The sequence below is a fragment of the Phocoena sinus genome, chromosome 6, assembly GCF_008692025.1.
Source record: "Phocoena sinus isolate mPhoSin1 chromosome 6, mPhoSin1.pri, whole genome shotgun sequence".
Classification (NCBI taxonomy): domain Eukaryota; kingdom Metazoa; phylum Chordata; class Mammalia; order Artiodactyla; family Phocoenidae; genus Phocoena; species Phocoena sinus.
In genome coordinates, this window is record NC_045768.1 from 77,539,782 (window position 1) to 77,546,373 (window position 6,592).

The window sequence follows — 6,592 nt, forward strand, 5'->3', positions numbered from 1 at the left end:
ATGAGAAAAACAAATACCGTATGCTAACACATATATATGGAATCTAAAAAAAAAAAAAAAAAAAAATGGTTCTGAAGAACCTAGGGGCAGGACAGGAAAAAGACACAGACATAGAGAATGGACTTGAGGACATGGGTAGGGGAAGGGTAAGCTGGGATGAAGTGAGAGAGTGGCAGGGACATATATACACTACCAAATGTAAAACAGATAGCTAGTAGGAAGCAGCCACATAGCACAGGGAGATTAGCTCAGTGCTTTGTGACCACGTAGAGGGGTGGGATAGGGAGGGTGTGAGGGAGACGCAAGAGGGAGGAAATATGGGGATATATGTATATGTATAGCTGATTAACTTTGTTATAAAGGTGAAACTAACACACCATTGTATAGCAATTATACTCCAATAAAGATGTAAAAAAAAAAAAAGATACTCAAATATGCACAACAGGTTTTCCAGCACAGGTAGTGTAGTGTTTAAAACTCGAAAATAGCCAGACTGGATAGTTAGTGCTAAACACATGAGATAAAACACAAAAATCAGTTTTTGTGTTTACATTCATTGATTGCTCACTCTGTACCAAGCACTTCACTATTATAATCTCATTTAATATTCAAAGTAACTTCCATTAGTCCCATTAAACAGATGAGAAAACTGAAGCTTAAAATTAATTAGATAACTTGCTAAAAATCACAGCTAACATGTAGTAGAGACAATTGAAAACATAGTTCTAACCATTGTACTACTACTTATTAGATCTTCAGGCTTCCTATTTCTTCATCCAGGGAGAATGTCGAGATGGAATTGAGTGGAACACCCCTTTAGAAAAACTATGGTGCCTCAACAGCTCCAATTTGGAGACAGAAGCTATGTGATGGCCTCAAGCCTTCCTCCACCATTCTCATGGGTGGCAGTGGTAATCAGAATGAGGAAGAGAGAAAGGAACATCACAGATAATCAGTGGGGTGAAAAGCCTCAATAACAGGTCTGCAATCACAGCACAGGTTGATGTCTGAGAGAAAGGATGCAGCAGAAAGTGCTAGAAGACAGCCACTGGGAATCAGGTAGCTGTGAATGAGATGAGGTTCCTGGAGACAATATATGCAAATTCCTAAAAACAGATGACAGTATCTTGTTACTGTGAGATCTTTCCCAACCCTATGACCATTAATTGCACCTGACAAGACATTCTTTTTATCCAAAAGAAAGAGTCAGAAAACTGGCAGTCTCCTAAATTTTCATGCCTATAACAACTTGCAGAAAATTTTCATGCCTATAACAACTTGCACAAAAATGAGGCCAAGTTTTTTTATACGAAATTTTATTATTTACACTTAGAAGCACAAAGAAAAAGAAGATACACACTATATAAAGTCTTTAAGATTTTCTATATAAAGACTTTAGGATTTTCTATATAATACCAAAACAATTATAAATATATAGTAATATCATTTAACATTTTCTTCAAAGACTTTTTTGGTATTTCTATGCTTACAGAGAATTGAATACCCAGCTTCTGTTGATGGCTTATTAATTGCTCTCTGTTATATTTTTGAGAAATTTATAAAATGAGCAGAATACAACTGGAAGTATAAAATAATTTTAAACAAAACATTTTAGGCATTGACAAAAATAAATAGGTTGTTACATATGTAAGCAAAGAACGGAGGTGAGTTTAAGGCTATGCAAAATCAGTTCTATGTATAGTTTTTTTTTTTAAAGTAGCGTTTATTTACAATATGGTATTAGTTTTTGGCATACAGCATAATGATTCAGTATTTTTACAGATTATACTCCATTAAAAGTTTTTATAAGGTAATGGCTATATTCCCTGTGCTATACAACATATCCTGTTGCTTCTGTATTTTATACATACTAGTTTTATCTCTTAATCCCATACCCATATATTGCCCCCTCCTCCTTTCCCTCTCCCCACTGGTAACCACTAGTTTGTTTTCAAATTCTGTGAGTATATTTCTGTTTTGCTATATACTTTTGGTTCTTATACTTTTTTAGATTCCACATGTAAGTGATATCATATAGTATTCATCTGTATCTGACATTTCACTACGCATAATAGGTCCATCCATACTGCTGCAAATGGCAATGTTCCATTCTTTTTCATGGCTGAGTAGTAACCCATTGCATATATAAATACCAATTCTTTATTGATCCATCTGTTGATGGATACTTAGGTTGCTTTCATATCTTGGCTATTGTAAATAATGCTGCTATGAATATTGGAGTGCGTGAATCTTTTCAAATTAGTGTTTTCAATTTTTTTCGGATATATACTCAGGAGTGGAAATGCTGGATCATATGGTAGTTCTATTTTTAGTACTTTGAAGAACCTCCATACTCTTTCTCATAGTGGCTCCACCAATATACATTCCCACCAAGAGTATACAAGGATTTCCTTTTCTCCACATCCTCACCACAATATATTTGTAGACTTTTCAATGACAAACTTTCTGAGAGGTGTGAGGTGATATCTCATTGTTGTTTTGATTTGCATTTCTCTAATAATTAGGGATGTTGAGCATCTTTTCATGTACCTGTTAGACAGCTGTATGTCTTATTTAGAAAAATGTCTACTCAGATCTCCTGCCCGTTTATTGATTGGTTTGTTTGGTCTGCCCCTAGGTTCTTCATAACCATTTTTTTTTTAATTTTTTAATTTTTTGCGTTACACGGGCCTCTCACTGTTGTGGCCTCTCCTGTTGCAGAGCACAGGCTCCGGACGCACAGGCTCAGCGGCCATAGATCACGGGCCTAGCCGCTCTGAGGCATGTGGGATCTTCCCGGACCAGGGCACGAACCCGTGTCCCCTGCATCAGCAGGCGGACTCTCAACCACTGCGCCACCAGGGAAGCCCCTTTTTTTTTTTTAGACTCCATATATACGTGTTAGCATACGGTATTTGTTTTTCTCTTTCTGACTTACTTCACTCTGTATGACAGATTGTAGGTCCATCCACCTCACTACAAATAACTCAATTTCATTTCTTTTTATGGTTGAGTAATATTCCATTGTATAAGTAATTACTGATAGCCATGTACTCACTGCCATTTTCTTACTTGTTTTCTGACTGTTTATGTAGTTCTGTAGTTCTTCTCTGTTCATTTCTCCTTCCTTTTGTTTCTTCCCCTGTGGTTTGATTTGTTTTTCTTTAGTAGTATGCTTGTACTCCTTTCTTTTCTTTGTTTTTAATGTATGTATTATAGATTTCTGTGGTGACCATGGGATTAATGTATGTTGATCTATATATATATCTACTTGTTTTAAACTGGTATTCATTTCAGTTCAAACACATTCTAAAATATCTACTTATTTTACTCCCCTCCCTCATATTTTGTGTTTTTGATGTTATATTTTACATATTCATGTTCAACAATTAACTGTTTAGTGTACCTATAGTTGCTTTTACAATTTTTTGTTATTAATCTTCATAGTGGCTTAAATGGTTGATCCTTAGTCCTTACTATATATTTGCCTTTTCTAATGGGATTTTCCTGTTTCTATAGATTCTTACTTCTTTTCCACTTAGCAAAGACCCTTCAACATTCCTTTGAGGGTGGATTTAGTATTGATGAACTCTTTTAGTTTTTGCTTATCTGAGAAGTTCTTTACCTCTCCTTCTATTCCAAATGATAATCTTTCTGGGTAGAGTATCCTAGGTTGCAGGTTTTTTCCTTTTAGCACTTTAAATATATCATGCCACTCCCTTCTGGCCTGCAGTGTTTCTATAGAAGACTCAGCTGATAGCCTTATGGGAGTTCCCTTGTAACTGACTGTTTTTCTCTTGCTGTCTTTAGAATCCTGGCTTTACCTGTAACTTTTGCCATTTTAATTACATGTCGTGGTGTGGGTCTGTTTGGGTTCATCTTGTTTGGGACGCTCTGTGCTTCCTGTACCTGGATATCTGTTTCCTTCTTCAGATTTGGGAAGTTTTCAGCCATAATTTCCTCAAATACATCTTCAATCCCCTCTTTTCTCTCTTCTCCTTCTGGAGCCCCCATAACAGGAATGTTGGTATGCTGAATGTTATCTTAGAGATCTCTTAAACTGTTTTCAGTTTTTAATTTGTTTTTCTTTTTGCTGTTCTGATTGGGTGATTTCCATTATTTATCTTCCAGAGTATTTATGCATTCTTCTGTGTCACTTAGTCTGATATTCATTTCTTCCAGTGTGTTTTTTACTTCAGCTATTGAATTCTTCATTTCTGATTGAGTCTTTTTTATATTTCCTAGTTCGTTAATAAACTTTTCACTGTGTACCACTATTCTTTGCCCTAATTCAGACAACATTCTTATTATTACTGCTTTGAGTACTTTATCTCATAAATTGTTTATTTCTGTTTAATTGCTTTTTCAGGGGTTTTATCTTGCTCTTTCAATTGAGAGTAGTTCCTGTGTGATCATCTTACTTAACTTTCTCTGCCTCTATGAATTTATGTGAAACAGTTACCTACTGTGTTCTTGAAGGGGTGTTATTATGTGGAAGTGTCCCTATACAGACTGCATGTGCCCAGTGCCTTTGGTGGCAGAGCTGAAACTGACATGGACACAAGTCATGTCTTTCCTCAAGGTGAGCTGGCAGCTATCACTTTGATGGAGGTGGGGCTGAAGATGGAAGGTCTAAGGCTAGAATGAGTGTGAGGCGGGGCTTCCCCTCCGCCCAGTAGCCATCACAACCCTATGGGGGGAAGGTCTGATCTCAAGTTGCTGGAGTGGAAGCCCTGAGGGTCTGGCCTGAGCTGCTTCTGTTACCTTTAAGTATGTGTTTTCCCCTCTCTCTGCACCATGACTTTTGCCCCACAGTGGGGGAGTACTGAAGCAAGTGGGGCTTGTGAGGGCTCTGGGCTCATGTCAGCTGCAGACAGAAGTCTTAGCTGTCTCTGATGTGCTGCCTATGTAGGTACCCCCAGTTGATTCCCTTGTTCCATTCATACACAGTCTCGGGTTCAAGTCTCCTTTGTCCCCCACAGACGATCACTGCCCCGAGTCTCTGGCGCCACTACCCTGCTGGGCAGGCAGAACCCAAGTGGACTCTCAGTGTGTTACGGGGTGTAATCTGTGGTGGAGCAGCCACCATAAGAAATCTGATGCTCTGCTTGAGTAAGTGCCAATGATGGCTGCGGCCAATCCACCCAGGCTCCTCCACAGGACCATGTTGCCTCTTAGTTCCTCCCATAGTCGAGTCTTCTCCACGGTCATGGCCACCCTGGCTCCAGGGCTGTGCTGTGATGTGGAGCAAGCAGGGCTGGAGTGTTTGTTCAGGTCATGCTGAGGCACACAGAGAGGTGGTCCTGTGAAACTGGCAGCTGCTAGAACAGATCTCTCTCCACCCTGACTTGGAAGCAAATCAGCATGTGCGTTTTTCATGATCAGATTCCAGAATTCACATAGCCCTCCTGTTAGTCCTCCAACCAGTCAGGTCTTCCCCCATATAAGACCCCAGGACAGGGGCACCCAATCTGTGGCTGTCACTGCTCACTCCTAAAAGGGGGATGTCTGCCTGTGAATCTTCCTTTTTCCTCCCCTTCTCCTCCCAGATGCACAGGTGCCAAACTGATCACTTTTCTTCCCTTCCTACCAGATTACGTGTGCATATTTCTTAAAGCCCTGGTTGTACAGGAGTCCTTCTACCAATTTCAAGCTAGTTAAAATTGTTCCACGTGTAGATTATTTCTGATGTGTTTGTTGGGGGAGACATGCTCCATATCCTCTTACTCTGCCATCTTCAATCTCTCCCTATTTACAGTTTTTCTAACAATTCTTTTTAAATGATATATTTTGGAGAAATTGATAACACTAGAAATATTAAAGGGATACATATCCTGAGTACTAGAATAATAGCCTTCTATTTACTACTTCAAACTATACACCTAAAATATCAGTTGATTTATGCTCTTAATGATTCTGACTTAGATATGATTAAAGAGGTTGGAAGCTATGGTTTTGATGAAAATTATTGCTTTCCTAAAATGGTAAGTCAAAAGTTAATTCCTAATTGCCTCTTAGGAAAGACCTTTCATTATTCTTCTGAGTATTATTAATGGCTTCTAAAATCCTACACTCTTAAAGTGATTATAATCATGAACCCTGGAGCCATACTGCATCAGTTTAAAGCTCTGTGCCTCCACTCAAGACCTGAGCTGATGTCACTCTACAATCAAGAAAACTTGGGAAAGTTACTTCAGTTCCTTATACATAAAATGTAGATAAGTGCTCGCTTCAGCAGTACATATAGTAAAAATTGGAATGATATAGAGATAAACATGGCCCCTGCACAAGGATGACACACAAATTTGTGAAGCATTCCATATTTTTCTAGAAGGAATCAACAGCAGAATAACTAAGGCAGAAGAACAGGTAAGTGACCTGGAAGATAAAATAGTGGAAATAACTGCCACAGAGCAGAATAAAGAAAAAAGAATGAAAAGAATTAAGGACACACTCAGAGAAATGTTTTCTGGGAAAACATTAAACACACCAACATTCGAATTATAGGGGTCCCAGAAGAAGAGAAAAATAAAGGGATTGAGAAAATATTTGAAGAGATTATAGTTGAAAACTTCCCTAACGTGGGAAAGAA

At 38.4% G+C, this 6,592-nt stretch overlaps 1 non-coding gene across 1 annotated transcript; it reads left to right on the plus strand.

Moving 5' to 3' along the window:
* The first annotated feature begins 6,222 nt into the window (after nt 1-6,222).
* Nucleotides 6,223-6,327, plus strand: LOC116756235. The gene has a single exon (XR_004350602.1). It is a non-coding gene; the product is annotated as a U6 spliceosomal RNA (small nuclear RNA).
* Nucleotides 6,328-6,592: the final 265 nt, after the last annotated feature.